At 40.7% G+C, this 15,385-nt stretch overlaps 1 protein-coding gene across 1 annotated transcript in view; it reads left to right on the forward strand.

Moving 5' to 3' along the window:
- Positions 1 to 14,807: 14,807 nt before the first annotated feature.
- Positions 14,808 to 15,385, forward strand: part of PDS5A (PDS5 cohesin associated factor A) — a 142,124-nt gene continuing 141,546 nt past the window's right edge. The window contains exon 1 of the mRNA XM_040485303.1: positions 14,808 to 14,919. The gene's annotated coding sequence lies outside the window, so the exon portion shown is untranslated. The remainder of the gene's footprint in view (positions 14,920 to 15,385) is intronic.

Below are 15,385 nucleotides of genomic sequence, written 5' to 3' on the forward strand. Positions count from 1 at the left end.
CATGCTCTGTCTCTCTCTCTCTCTCTCTGTCTCTCAAAAATGAGTAAACATCAAAAAAAATCTTTTTTAGGGGTACCTAGGGGTTCAGTCGGTTGAGTGTCCAACTTTGGCTCAGGTTACAGTCTCACGGTTCCTGAGTTCAAGCCCCAGATTGGGCTCACTGCTGTCAGCATAGAGCCAGCTTCAGATCCTGTCTCCCTCTCTTTCTGCCCCCCCCCCCCCCCGCTTGTGCTCTCTCAAAAATAAATAAAGCATTAAAAAAAAAATTTTTTTTTAACGTTTATTTATTTTTGGGACAGAGAGAGACAGAGCATGAACGGGCGAGGGGCAGAGAGAGAGAGGGAGACACAGAATCGGAAACAGGCTCCAGGCTCTGAGCCACCAGCCCAGAGCCCGACGCGGGGCTCGAACTCACGGACCGCGAGATCGTGACCTGGCTGAAGTCGGACGCTCAACCGACTGCGCCACCCAGGCGCCCCAAAAAAATTTTTTTTAAATAATGTTTGTTAGGGGCACCTGTGTGGCTCAGTTGCTTGAGCTACTGACTCTTCATTTCCGCTCAGATCATGATCATCCCAGGGTCGTGGGATCCAGTCCTGCATCAGCCTTCATGCTGAGCATGGAGCCTGTTTAAGACTCTCTCTTTCTCTCTCTCTCTCTCTCTCTCTCTCTCTCTCTCTCTCTCCCCTCTGCTCCTCTCCCCCTCTGCTCCTCTCCCCAGCTCTGTGCTCTCTCTCTAAAAAAAAAAATTAAAAATAAAAAAATTAATTTAAAAGATTGCTTATTTTTCAATAGTTTTTATTTATTTATTATAATTTTATTTTTTAATAAAATAAAATAATGTTTGTTATATTTTATGCATCACTTCTAGATGTTTTGTAGGGAGGTTCTCCTGGTTATCAGTTCACGGTATTACCAGATAAGGAAGCTCTCCGTATTACTTAGTATAGTTAAGTGGGTAGTTAGAGAATAAGAAGGAAAAGCTGAAAGGAAAAACACTGCCAGTACCACAGAAAGATCCACTTAAGAGGAATCTAGAGAATAGAGAAGATGAGGGGATAGGCACCACTAGTTAAATGTGTAAAAACAATGAATTATCTAGGAAGCTGGGGTGGGATGTTGACTTTGAGCTAAAAAAAAGTATAAAATATAGAAGAAATCTAGCAGAAACAAAAAGAATGTAAAATATTAAAATGGCATAGAAATCCTCTCTGGAAAGAAAATTCCTGCAAGAAAGGTAAGTTTCTTCTCAAAGGAAAAAAACAATGCTTCAAAATACCATCTTTGTTTACCTACAGAAATAAAAAATTACCCAAAGCTGATATTCTAATTACTGTTGTGCTTGTACAGTGTCGTCCTTCCATTTAAAGTCACAGATACAGCGGCTAGCATTGGAGCAATCAGACAGAGAAGCACAAGGAAGTAGCAGTTGACTTTCCGTAGCAGAGCTCAGCACAGGAATTGTTTTATTGCTGGGACTGCTTCTGTTGAATATGCAGATACACTAAAAGTACCACTGGGTTATACAGAAAAGCTAGAGTTACAGAGCATGGCTATCAGGCCAGTCCTTTAGGGGAAGTAGGAAAGGGACAAGGGGAAGTAAGATTAAATCACTTGACAGGGGATAAATAGTCTCTCAGGTAGTAATGGATTCCTGTTTAGACTGGAGGGTGTGTAGACAAGATAGGTACTCCACCTTCAGGCATCAGCAAGAATACTTTCCTATCTGGACATTTTCCCTCTCAAAGTATGGTTCATGTATCAGATGTTGTAAATGTGGAACTCAGGCTAGGCTGCTGCCATGTCCGTGTTGAATTACCTGACCCAGATCTTCTTATCTGTAGACTCTAGAACCCAAATACCTTCATGAGGTCAACAAAAGGAACAGGTGGGTATTGAACTGTTCTTTGCACTTTCACTACAACTTTTGCGCAACACACAGCATATTCTTGGGTCTATACTGCAGTTTGGTGGGAAAAACAGTAGACTAAAAATATCACATCTCTTTTACAAAAATGTTCAGAGCAGCTCTCTTCTTAATGACCAAAACCCATAAATAACTCAAATGACCATCAAGAGGTAAATGGATACCTTGTAGTATATCCTTACAACAGAATAATGTTCAGCAACAAACACAAGTATAAGCGACAGCATGGATTAAATTTAAAAACAGCATGCTGAGTTAAAGAAGCCACATATGAAAACATATATGTTATATACTCTAAATTTCACTCATGAGAAGTTTTAGAATAGGCAAACTAATCTGGTGGATTCATTCACCACTCTCCCCACTATTATGACAAGCTAGCTACACTGGCATTCTTTTTGTTCTTTGACATCAACAAGTACTGTAGCTTTCCACCTCGGAACCCTTGTTCCTATTCTGCCCCCTGAGTAGAATATTGTCTTCCTTTTTTTTTTTTTTTTTTAATTTTTTTTTTCAACGTTTTATTTATTTTTGGGACAGAGAGAGACAGAGCATGAACGGGGGAGGGGCAGAGAGAGAGGGAGACACAGAATCGGAAACAGGCTCCAGGCTCTGAGCCATCAGCCCAGAGCCTGATGTGGGGCTCGAACTCACGGAGCGCGAGATCGTGACCTGGCTGAAGTCAGACGCTTAACCGACTGCGCCACCCAGGCGCCCCTTGTCTTCCTCTTTTAATCAGGATGATTCCCACAGTTTACATATTCTTTTTTTTTCCTAAGGAAACCTACCCTAAAACCCAACTTTTATAATTGGGTTATAAATTATAAATAAATAATTATATTATAAATAAATAATTATTGATATTAGTACTTGTTAGGGACTTCTCCACCTTCAACTATGACTATCTCGATGTCAGGGACAATTTGTGTGCTCTCTGTTCTACTCCCAGCCCCTATCACCATTCTTGAAAATATAGTGAGAAAATAATAAATATTTGTGGATCAAATAAACAGCCAAATGAATGAATTTCCACGTTCTCATTTTCAAAAAATGAGACTTTTTTTATTTGACAATGGTTTTGTAATATTATTTTCCTTTTTTTCAAGTTTTTATTTTATTTCAGTTAGTGAACATAAGTGTTATATTAGTTTCAGGTGTAAAATATAGTGATTTAACAAGTCCTTGCATCACCTGGTGCTCATCATGTTTGTAATATTATTTTCTTTTTTTAAATATTTTTTAAGTTTGGGGCACGTGGCTCAGTTGGTTGAGCATTCGACTTCGGCTCAGGTCATGATCTCGGGGTTTATGAGTTCAAGTCCCACATTGGGCTCTGTGCTGACAGCTTGGAGCCTGGAGCCTGCTTCAGATCCTGTGTCTCCCTCTCTCTCTGCCCCTCCCCCACTCATGCTTTGTCTCTCTCTCTCTCTCTTTCTCAAAAATAAAAATAAAACATTAAAAAAATTTTTTTAAGTTTATTTATTTATTTTTGAGAGAGAGAGCACACACACACACACACACACACACACACACACACACAAGTGGGGCAGGGAGGGGAGGCAGAGAGAGAGAGAGGGAGCCGGAGAATCAAAGCAGGCTCCAGGCTCTGTGCTATCAGCAGAGAGTCTGACTTGGGGCTCAAACTCACAAACCATGAGATCATGACCTGAGCCAGGGTGTCACTTAACCGACTGAGTCACCCAGACGCCCCTATAATATTACTTTCTACACAGGAAATGAAAAAGTAATCTAGTCTTCTCTCTAATTTGGTTATTCAACTTTTTTTCCTATGCTAGTTTTAAAACATTTATTTTGGCTCTACAACTTCTTCTGGTAATGACATATAGAGTTTTAGAATCATTGTTACATTTGAGAACCCCCTGTCAAGTTTCTTTCGTGTATGAGATACAAGATTACATGGCATCTGAAGATCTCTTGTGTAGTGACAAACCTTAAATGCTCTGCATTGTCAACATTCATTAACAGTGTGCAGTAGGAGAATTCCTGGAAGCCATTTCTACATTGAGACAACTGGCAATAACTTAACACAAAAGTGATTTCAAACTACATAAATGCATTCCACTAAATCCAAACTAAATGTATCCAAACTCAGCTGGATTCCAAAAATGCCTAAGGACACACCAATGCCTCCCCACATGAGGGAGGTAGTCAGAGTGGATAGTAAAGTAGTCTTAATCTATGGTTAAAAATTTTGCAACAAAATCTTATAACTGTGTGACTCTGCTAAGGTCCTTCTCAGGCGGTGCTGAAACTTGAACTTCGTTAGCTTCAAGGTAAATCCATCTCTGCCTACCTCACTGGGTTGTAGATAGCATTAAACAATATACTGGATGTGAAAGTACTTTTTTTTTTTTAATTTTTTTTCAACTTTTTTTTTTTTTTTTGGGATAGAGAGAGACAGAGCATGAACGGGGGAGGGGCAGAGAAAGAGGGAGACACAGAATCAGAAACAGGGTCCAGGCTCCGAGCCATCAGTCCAGAGCCCGACGCGGGGCTCTAGCTCACGGACCGCGAGATCGTGACCTGGCTGAAGTCGGACGCTTAACCGACTGCGCCACCCAGGCGCCCCTGAAAGTACTTTTTAAACTATGAAGAATTACACAGAGGTAAGATGGTGATAATGATGATGGGCTCCCAGCCTCAGTCCAAGTTTTGTCCACTGTACATGTGTGTGGGAGCTCCTGGTGAGAAGGTTTATCCTAAGAGGACAGACAGGACTGACACATCTCACTCAGTAACAAACCCTTGGTAGATACAGTGTCAGGCCTTCCATGAACCATGTCTCTCATCCTTTTGTGGGAGTCACGTGGGGGGTGCATTATGAACAAACACTAAAATAACTCTTTCATTGCAATAACCTTATATAAGTCATTGGGCCAAGGAAATTTTGTTGGAAAACTCCAAAACTCCACTCCAGAATTCTTAGGGTTTCAAAGAAACTCTAAGTGATAGACTTAAACCTTAGAACAGTTCAGTTGACTGAATAATAAAATATCCCTGATTCTGCCTATGCAATTTCATATTTAAATATAATAAGAAGCTATTTATTTACATGCATTGCTATATTGGCATGCATAATGAAAGCTATGGTATTTTTATTAAAACGTATTTAAAGTCAGTATATAACACTTTCCTATTTCTCCTGGGTCTTCGGCCAAGCCAGTCCATTTCAGAGTTGAAACGATTGGATAAACAATGTTAAAAAGGAAGAAGAGAGCAGCAGATTCTATATTTAAATTTTTTTCTATATTAAAAAAAAGTTTTTTTCTATGTTAAAAAAAGTAATATTGGGAAAATCTAATTCTACTCCATGTTGACCCTAATTTCTCCCATATCTGGAATGGAGTCAAGGATAATAGCAGTGAAAGTCTAATAATACAACTGGTTGTAAAGTATCTCCTTCTCCCCTTCCTCTCCTTAGTACATCATTTGACAAATGTACTAGTTCATTTCTTTAATTTGTTTGTTTTTAATGTTTATTTATTTTTGGAGAGAGAGAGAGAGAGACAGAGCATGAGCAAGGCAGGGGCAGAGAGACAGGGAGACACAAAATCCGAAGCAGACTCCAGGCTGTGAGTTGTCAGCACAGAGCCCAATACAAGGCTCAAACTCACGAACTGTGAGATCATGATCAGAGCTGAAGTTGGACACTTAACCGACTGAGCCACCCAGGCACCCCTGTACTAGTTCATTTCTAATGAAATACCAGAGCTATACTTTGAATAGGGAAAGCCAGAGAGGTATATCTAATATTAAACAACCATATTGTTGGCCAGTCACACATACACACGTAGTTCAGGATGTTTTGATTCAATTGAACAAATATTTACTGAGTGTCTATAGATCCTAGGCATGGTTCTAGGTGTTTCCCACACAGCTGTGAACAAAAAAGATCCCTGCATTCCCACAACTTATATTGTAGCAGAATATGTACAATAGTGTGTTGCTTCAAGGTAGTGTCAGATCTCCTAACTCAAGAGTCACAAGGCAGTTAGGATTTGGAAAGAGCTCGTTTACTTTTTTTTTTTTTTTTTTTTTGAGAGAGAGAGAGAGAGAGAAAGCAGAGGAGAGGCAGAGGGAGATGGAGAGGGAGAGAGGGAATCTTAACCTTAACCAGGCTTCATACCCAGTGCGAGGCCCAATGCAGAGCCTGACACACACAACCAAGAGATCATGACCTGAGCCAAAATCAAGAGCCTGATGCTTAAGTGACTGAGCCACCCAGGCACCCCATCCTCTACTTTTTTCGTATCAGCCTCCCCAACCACCAATGGGCAGAGGTCCTGCCATCTAGGCCCACTGTGCTGTCCTATTCGGCTATCCCTTTCACTGCTAACGAAGAAAAAGCATTCTTACCTTTGGCCCTTCCCTTTCTTTTCTTCTCTCTCCATGACACCTGCACCCTTTCCCCAGGAACCTATCTCTTCTTCACCTCTGGCACAAGGTATGACCCAGTCAGCTCTATGCTACTTTACAACGTTTATTTATTTTTGGGACAGAGAGAGACAGAGCATGAACAGGGGAGGGGCAGAGAGAGAGGGAGATACAGAATCGGAAACAGGCTCCAGGCTCTGAGCCATCAGCCCAGAGCCCGACGCAGGGCTCGAACTCACGGACCGCGAGATCGCGACCTGGCTGAAGTCGGACGCTTAACCGACTGCGCCACCCAGGCGCCCCGCCTCTATGCTACTTTAGATGTGACCTGGTGTGTATAAGATCCTATCAGTGGAGTACATATGGTCAGACTTTCCACATTACAAGACTGACCTCTCCAAATGTGTTAATATTCCAAAAGCGTCTCTCTTTCTTGGCATTCAGTCACACCATTGCCAAATGCCTTTCTGTTCCCCGTGGTATGTGCTATGCCCTGGTAAGGGAACAGCATACAGAGAGGAAAAGAATGTCTGTCCTGCCACACTAACATCGAGACAAACAGGGATGCAGATCAGGGCACAGAAATGGAGTTTCTTATAGATAGTAGTTTTCTGTTTCATTTTATGAAAAAAATACTGTGTTATAAATTTTGAACTTATTAATATATACTAAATATTTATTAAAATGTGAATAATGTATTCATTTTTAAGATTAAAGAAGTCAAAACTCTGAAAATTGCATTTAAATAATTGAATTCAATGCTAATGGAGATTTTTTTAAATAAATCGGTGGGTATATTGGGAACTTTGTGTGTGTGTGTGTGTGTGTGTGTGTGTGTGTGTGTGTGTTACATCTTCTTTATCCATTCATCTCTCAGTGGACATTTGGGCTCTTTCCATACGTTGGCTATTGTCAATATCGCTGTTATGAACATTGGGGTGCATATGCCCCTTCAAAATAGCACACCTATATTAAAGGTATATTTTAGACATGACCCTGCCTCTCTGGCCCTAGCTGATTAGACCAGACATGGACCTTGGAGAGACAAACCATAAACAATAAAAATAATAAATAAATAAATTATTTAGTATGCTTGATGATAAACGCTATGGGTAAAAGAAAACAGAATTAAATCTGTTGTATTTAGCATTTGGGATTTGGACTAAGAAATTCTAGTTTAGTCTGGCTGATCTAAGGTGAAGGAGATCTAGAATCAGAAGATGAGGGATGGTTCTCTTCTGCATGCCAGGTAAACTGAAAAGCAAAGAAACATGTCTCTTCAAAGAGCAAGAATGAAGCAGGTGTTCAGAAGAAAGTAGACTGTATCCTGATGATTCTCAGTTCTTCCATTCCTTTCTTGAGGCATAGCTGTAATTCTTCTCATGGGTTCCCTAAATACTATCTTGTTTATCTATCAATTGATCTCTTATCAATTAATCTATCTGAACAAACTTTCAGAAAGCTTAGAAAGTACATGAAAGTGTGAAGAAAGACAAAAGCATATATATCCCATAACCTCATGTACTTTCCAAGCTTTCTGAAAAAGTTTGTTCAGAGAAAAAATGGTTCCAAAATATTTAAATTAGGAAAACAAATTTATTTTTTAAATGTGACAGAAAAAATCTACATCTACTGAGATAAAGTACCTAAAGTGCTTAGCATGGTCCCTGGCACCTAATAGGGGCTTAATATTGGCTACAATTGTTAATATTATTATTATTATTGCTGTTAGTTCTCTTTGATTGCAAGGAACAAAGGAAACGAACACTAGCTTAAGAGATACATAGATAGATAGATAGATAGATAGATAGATAGATAGATAGATAGATGATAATGTTACCATGAAAACATGGTAATAAAAACACACTAAAACTTCAAGTTGCCTGTTGAATTCAGGGACAATATCTTGTCCACCTCTGCATTCTCAACATTTATCTGCCAGACAGTAAGTACTAAGTAGTTTAATGTATCAAAACCCAAAGGTTCTTAACTGGCCCCTCTCCATTGTATTTTTTAAAATACACATGGAGATGAAACTAACTTCCATGGAAAGTTCTAGTCTCAGTACGTGTTTAGTTCAATCAACCACTGACTCTATACCTATGGTTTTGATATTTAAAGTGGCTTTCAGATTGACAGCCCTGAGGCATTGGGTATGCTCAAACACCAAAGATTCTGCCATTATGTTCACTATCCTGTGCTTTATAAACACTAAAAAGATAACTGATATATTGCAGAAGTATTTTCAATGGAGTGGACAGAAAAGGAGTTTTCTGGTTAAATTTCAATTTGTCAAAGAATTCAATTAACAGGAAACTTCCTATCCCCTGAAAATCATGATGAATCTCAGTTATTATTAGAAGGTGAAACAGGTCTTATTAAATTTCCTACAGATTCACTGCTTAATTTTCTTTAGTCTCTGGACAAGTCTATGCATAATTGAACTCTGAAGAGTTTTTCCAAAACAGTATCTATCTAGGTAGCCCACAGTCCAAGAACTATTGAGTTTCTGGAATTACTTGAAGCAATTCAGAAGGCAAAAGTTGTGCAAATTCTTGGCACATTCCTTCGACAAGTCAGATAGTGTTGGCTACCAGTTCTAACGTGGTTACATTTCCAGTTCAACCAGAAATTTGAAGTTCTGCTATTTATACTTACAATCTGCCATGGTTATTATTATAATGACATTTGATAGTTGTAAGTCACAGAAAATATTACATTTAGAATTATTTGATTATTACACAGGCAGACAGTGACTTCAGTCCATTCAAAATTATACAACCTTGTTTAGTACATTATACATTCTCATTCCTAAACTGCTTTTGAAATTCCAGTTTTGGACTTTTGCATATAAGCTGACAAATGAATACTTTGAGCCAAAGCTTGGTGAAGCTGGGTGCCAACCAACAGTTCCATTTTTGCAGTTTCTCCACCGTAGTCGTGTATTTATTTAAATATTTGCTTGCATATTGTTCTTATTTCATAGGAATGTGAGAAAATGGAAAAATGAAAATGCAGATTCTAGATAAATTGAGGCTCACAAACAGTACAATTGAGAAAAATGTAGAAATAAGATAAACTGTTGGTCATAGCTTTATAAATGTTCTACAGGTCTCTTTCAAAAGCATAGGGTTAGATCCAAAAATGAGAGTGATGAAATTTGTATCTCAGAAGGTAAAATACTAACCAATCAACTTTAAGGTGAATTTTACACGTGGCTGGTGTATTGGTTTCCTAGAGCTGCTGTAACAAAGTACCACAAACACAGAGGTGTTTGAATAGCAATTCATTCTCTTACTGTTCTGTCCAGAATTAAGAGGTCAGCAAGGCCATAATCCCTCTGAAGGCTCAAGGGAGGAATCCTTCCTTGCCTTTTTCCTTGCTTCTGGTGTTTGCTGGTCATCCTTGGCATTCCTTGGCTTGCAGCTATATCATGCCAATCTCTATCGTCACCTGGCCTTCTTCCCTGCATATCTTCTTATAAAAATACCAGTCATTGGATTTAGGGTCCATCCTAATCTAGTGTTACTTCATTTTAACTACATCTGCAAAGAACCTACTTCCAAATAAGATCATACTTTGAGGTTCCAGGTGGACATGGATTTGGGGGGGGTATTATTTGATTCAGTAAAGCTGGGTTCATGGATCATGATTAAAATTTCATGAAGTCCAATTGTTAATTCTAAACCAGGTCATACTTGGTGGTGTAAGATCAGAAATGTACTCAAATTAGCTCAAGTAAAAGAAATTTTACTGTAAGGAAACAATTCTTAGGGGGAGTCCAAGGAAAACAGAACAACGAAGACAAAAATTAGGACAGGTCAGGTTTCCTTAGCCTACACATAAGTAGAGAGCTAAAGACTGTTACGGTTTTGCATTGATATAATTCAGCTAAAAGTCCCATCTGTTGCTGAGTCGTAGTTCACATCCTGTCTCATGATATTTTGCTTGGCTCAGCTCCGCCTATGGACTGCATGTTCTTGGTTCAGGTGTCACTGCAGGCTCAGTCAGCTGTGTGTGTGTGTGTGTGTGTGTGTGTGTGTGTGTGTGAAAGACAGAGAATATGTAGGGCTGGGATAGGAACTGCTCTATTAAAAGAGTTTGCAGTTTGCAGGAGGGGAGGTAATTATTATTATCCTAATACATTTCAATAAATGAATCTCTTCTGCCTTTACTATAGTGAAGAAATATTGATCATAAGTTTACTTTCTTATTTTAATCATATAAAGCAATAGGAGTCTGACATCCCAAGCTTCATAATAAAAAATACATTGTAATGTGATTGTTCAAAGTTTAATTGCCCTGAAAATTCTTTCAGTCCTATAATCATTTATCGCACTAATACTAGCAACTTGAGGAAAGAAGCACTTTGAGAAAATATAACTCCAAATAATTTCTCATTTTGCTACCACAATTAGAAAAAAATAATCAGGGGTGCAGAATTTCTTTGACTCTGGGAACTGTAATTTCCAAAAACATTAGATTAAAATTTAAATATTTTTTGAAATTTCTTGAGTTTGTCTTCTTACTTTTTTCTCTTCTGAACATCAGATGCCCTGAAATGGTTTAATCATAATCCTTGGGTTAAAAACACATCCTTCATTGGTACATGGATTGTCTTTCTTCATTTATACATTCATTCACTTATATAAAGAACATATGTGAAGCCACCACTCTTCCCAAGACGAAAGCTTCAACAGGAATGTATCTACTTGTGCATTCATTCTCCCATCTTGTTCCCCAGGGTTCCCTGCTTCTCTTTGTACTTCAGGGGTAACCACTACCTTGAACTTTGCTTTTGAATATTATAAACAAGATGTCATATTATGTCACTAAAATTTACTCATGTTGTTTATACCTGTAGTTTCTTTCATGTTTTGAAAATATTTAGTTTTAGTTTGTTGTCCCTGCTAGTTAAATAATATTTAATTTTGATTATACAAGTTTAAGAAAGTTAATGTAACTAATGATGATGCAGATCAGCCTTCACAGTTTAAACTGAAGAGAGATGTGCATGGAGACTAAGATATTAGACAAAATTCAAAGAAAGTTTTTTTTTTAATTTTTTTTTCAACGTTTATTTATTTTTGGGACAGAGAGAGACAGAGCATGAACGGGCGAGGGGCAGAGAGAGAGGGAGACACAGAATCGGAAACAGGCTCCAGGCTCTGAGCCATCAGCCCAGAGCCCGACGCGGGGCTCGAACTCACGGACCGCGAGATCGTGACCTGGCTGAAGTCGGACGCTTAACCGACTGCGCCACCCAGGCGCCCCTCAAAGAAAGTTTTTAAATTACTATGACAAACAAGTTAATCATTAACATCTTGGTCATACTAGACCGAAATGATTCAGACTTCATATTTTTTGTCTTTATCAGTCGTTAGTGAAACATGTCAAACTTACTTAGTTCACTGTAGATATGCTATTGTATGCCTAAATATTAAATTTTAGCAAATCTAAGCCAAGATGTCAGTGATATCTGGAAAAACACTAAAATAAAGCACCATTTTGTTCAAGTTTCATAGTGATTATGCAGATGGTTAATTTCTATGTGACCAGAGGTACAGGGATGATTCATATTTATAACTTGCGAAATCACTCAGGACAGATTTAGCTAGTTACATTTCAAATTGAAAAGCAAATAAGTAATTTCAAGTAAATGGAATAAACACATTTTTAAGAACTGCTTTAAATATCTTGAATATTTTTATCTTTGGTTATATTTTTACTTTAGTCCACTTTCACTATGCACAGCTTTACTCTCTTATTACCCCAGTTCATCCTTTTAAACTATCATCCTGCTCAACATCTGTAGCATTTGGTATGAACAACTTATTTTCCACCCTCATCTTCTGTCAATCACTCTTCCAAACTCTGTACTCTAGAACTGTACTGTCCAATAGTCACTAGCCATATGTCGCTATTTTGATTTTAAAATTGTTTCCCTGTTTGCATTAGCCACTTTTCAAATGTTGTATAGTCACATTTTTCATCATCTTCACTGTTATTACCTGGTCCTTATTAACATCTTTCCTCGGGATTTCTGTAGTTGTCTTATACTTGGTTACTCTACTTCTACACTTGTATCTCTATGCTGTTTCCAACCCAGTAGCTAGAATGATTCTTTCATATTATATGTACATATATATATATATGTGTGTGTGTGTGTGTGTGTGTGTGTGTGTGTGTATAAATTATGTACAGTTTAGTATGTGCCAGTTACTACTCTAAGCACTTTACAAATGTCAACTTATTTACTCCTCATAAAGATCCTCTGAGAGAGAAACTATTATCCCTGTTTTACAGATGAGGAAAATAAGGCACAGAAAGACTAAGTAATTTGCCCAAAGTTGCCTGGCTCATGAAACACATATCATGTTACTTCTCTGTTTAAAATACTTCAGCAATTCCCCATCTCAGTTATAGTACAAGCCAAAGTCCTTCCAAAGACCAAAATGCCTAAAAGACTAGATGTGATCTGCATTCTTCCTATACTCATTTTCTTCTATAGCAATTTATTTATTCTCTTGTGTATCTCTCCCCAAATGAATTAAACTCCACCAGGGCAGGCAGGGATTTTGGTCCCTCTCCCCACTATCAATTTTTTTCTCAGTGCCCAAAACAAAGCCTTGCTAGCAGGCACTTTAAATAATTGCTGCACAAATAAACATATCCCTTCTCATTTACTCCAAGTGGAAATAAAGTTTAAGGAAAGAGGTTAAAAGCAGAGATTTCAGAATTCCTGAATTTTAGAACTGTATAAATTCAGTTTTATTTATGTGTTGTAATCCTTAGGACTTACTATCTTGTGAGTGTTCATAAAGTCAAACAATATTAACAAAGTCATAAGTTGTGTAAAATTAAAATTTATGAGCATATACAAAACTCCACTTAATAATGGGTAAATTACTCAGAGAAAGAATAAAAATGAAAAGCACCACTCTTTTGTTATTTAAATGTGACAGGGTAAAAAAAAAAAAAAAAAAAAAAACACCTTGAGAGGGAGCGCCTATAAGAGAGTAGATTTTGATGGGTTTAATGACCATTGAAGTTCAATGGATTGTCTGGTACTCTAAATGTCCAAGAACAAAGCATTGACTTTGGGGCAGTCCTAGCAAATCAGCGACTGTGGCCAGTTCTATTCCAAGATGATCACTCCCTTGATTAATATATCTGAAAAACAATTCAGTGAGTACAGTACCTTTAATATTTTTCAGACCCAGTAAACACCAATGGATATCCATCAGAAATAATAATCGAATATAATTTTAAACTTTGGTAGTGGTCAGTTTCAAGAGCTGAATGCTATTTCATATTATTGCATTCTTTTTTCAACTTCCTCTTCTGATATGTGTGCATCTGAGGTTCATTTGCTTCATTTTTTTTTTTTTTAATACATTAAACTTCTCAAACCTGCAGCATTGGGTTTTCCTTTGGATGAAAGAAAAAGTTATGCTGGGTATACTTAGAACATTTTTAAAACATATTATTTTTTCCCCATATTCACGAAAACCATCTAGCTAATTTGTAAACATGCTCACTTCTGGGTGCCATTCTCAGAGATCCTTATTCTCTAGGTTTGAGAGTGGAGTCCGGAAACCTACGTTTCAGACCTTTCGTTGAGAACTACTCGACTCAATGCTACTTCATATTTTGCAACTTTCAAAATATTAATTTTAGAAATCCAAAGAGGGGAAGGCAAACTCCAGTGACTGTCCGAAGAAACAAGACTGAGTAGCTCATGTTGTGTCATATTGTAAAACTTTCCCTCAGTTTGCAGATCTTCTGTCCCTGGAGAGGAAATCCGTTCATTTTCACCTAGTAATTAACAGTCTTTCAACCAGTTCCGTCAAGTCTCTCATGATCCCCAAAAGTCATGAGCTCATCTCCACGGCATAACGTAAAGCTCCTTTCGTCCCTCGTGCCCTTACAGGACCGCCGGGACCGGGTTCGCTTCCCGCCACAGGGGCTCCTCCTCTGCTTGCCCTTTGGTTTCAATCCTCCCAGAGGCGCTCGGCGCGGCAAGTCTTGGCGCCAACCGGGTGGCGGCGCTGTCCGCCCCGCGCGCGGCCGCCCGGGGCCCGAGGGAGGCGGAGGCACGGCCGGCGGAGGAAGGGGAGGGAGCGAGGCGCGCTCCCTGCTCTCGCGTGCTCTCGCACCGCTCGCGTGACCGGCTGGTGTGTGCGCGAAGCGCCGGCTCCCGGGGGCACGTACGGCCGGGCGCGCGCCGCTGCAAGGGGCGTCCGGGTCCCGGTCGGCGGACCCGGCCGGCGCTAGGTGCCGACGGGCGGGCCGCGGGGGTCCGGGGCGGACACAGGCGCACACGCTCCCGGAGGAGCCTTCTCTGAGGCTGCTCTTCCTCGGCCAGACGGAGAGCGGCAGTGTCTCCCCGCCCAGCGCACAGTCGCCCCGCGTCTCCCCCCGCGGCGGCTGCTCCTCCTCGGCACCGCCAGCCCCAGCGCCGCTCCGGGGCGGGCGGCGGCGGCGGCGGGACCCGCGGAGCCGCTTTGTGTGCAGCCCGACGAGGGGCGGCGGCGCAACCACCTGACAGAGGCCCGGGCGCTCGATGCACCTTCCGCCCGCATGAGGAGGAGGAGGTAAAGGCGGCGGCGGCGGCTCGGCTCCCGCCCTCGGTTGGTGGAGGGAGAGGACGGAAGGGGAGACCGGGGGGGAGGGGGGGGCGCGGGACCTAGGCCCGGCGGGGCTGCCCGGAGGTACCAGTAAGGCCTGGGCAGCGCCGGACGGCGCCGAGCAGTCGGAGCCGAGAGAAGCCGCCAGGGTCCCTCACCCGAAGTTGAAGGAACAAAATGTGAAGTGCAGAGCCGCGTCAGCCGCTTCCTGGCGTGGGGTTTGGGGTGGAGGGCGGCTTGTTTTCCCCTCCCGCGGGACAGGGGAGGGGCGAGAGCGTGGCGGGGACGCCCGGGGTCCCGAAGCTCGGCCCGGCAAAGGCGTTAGTCTCCCGGAGCCGCCGTAGCGTGTGGGTCCGCTTGGGTCCCTAGTTTTGCGGCCTAAGCCGAGCCCTATAGGCCTCGCGTCTCCTTTCCCGGAGGGGACCGACCGGGC

This window comes from Herpailurus yagouaroundi, unplaced genomic scaffold (assembly GCF_014898765.1).
Source record: "Herpailurus yagouaroundi ecotype Mexico unplaced genomic scaffold, PumYag 28, whole genome shotgun sequence".
NCBI classification, from domain to species: domain Eukaryota; kingdom Metazoa; phylum Chordata; class Mammalia; order Carnivora; family Felidae; genus Herpailurus; species Herpailurus yagouaroundi.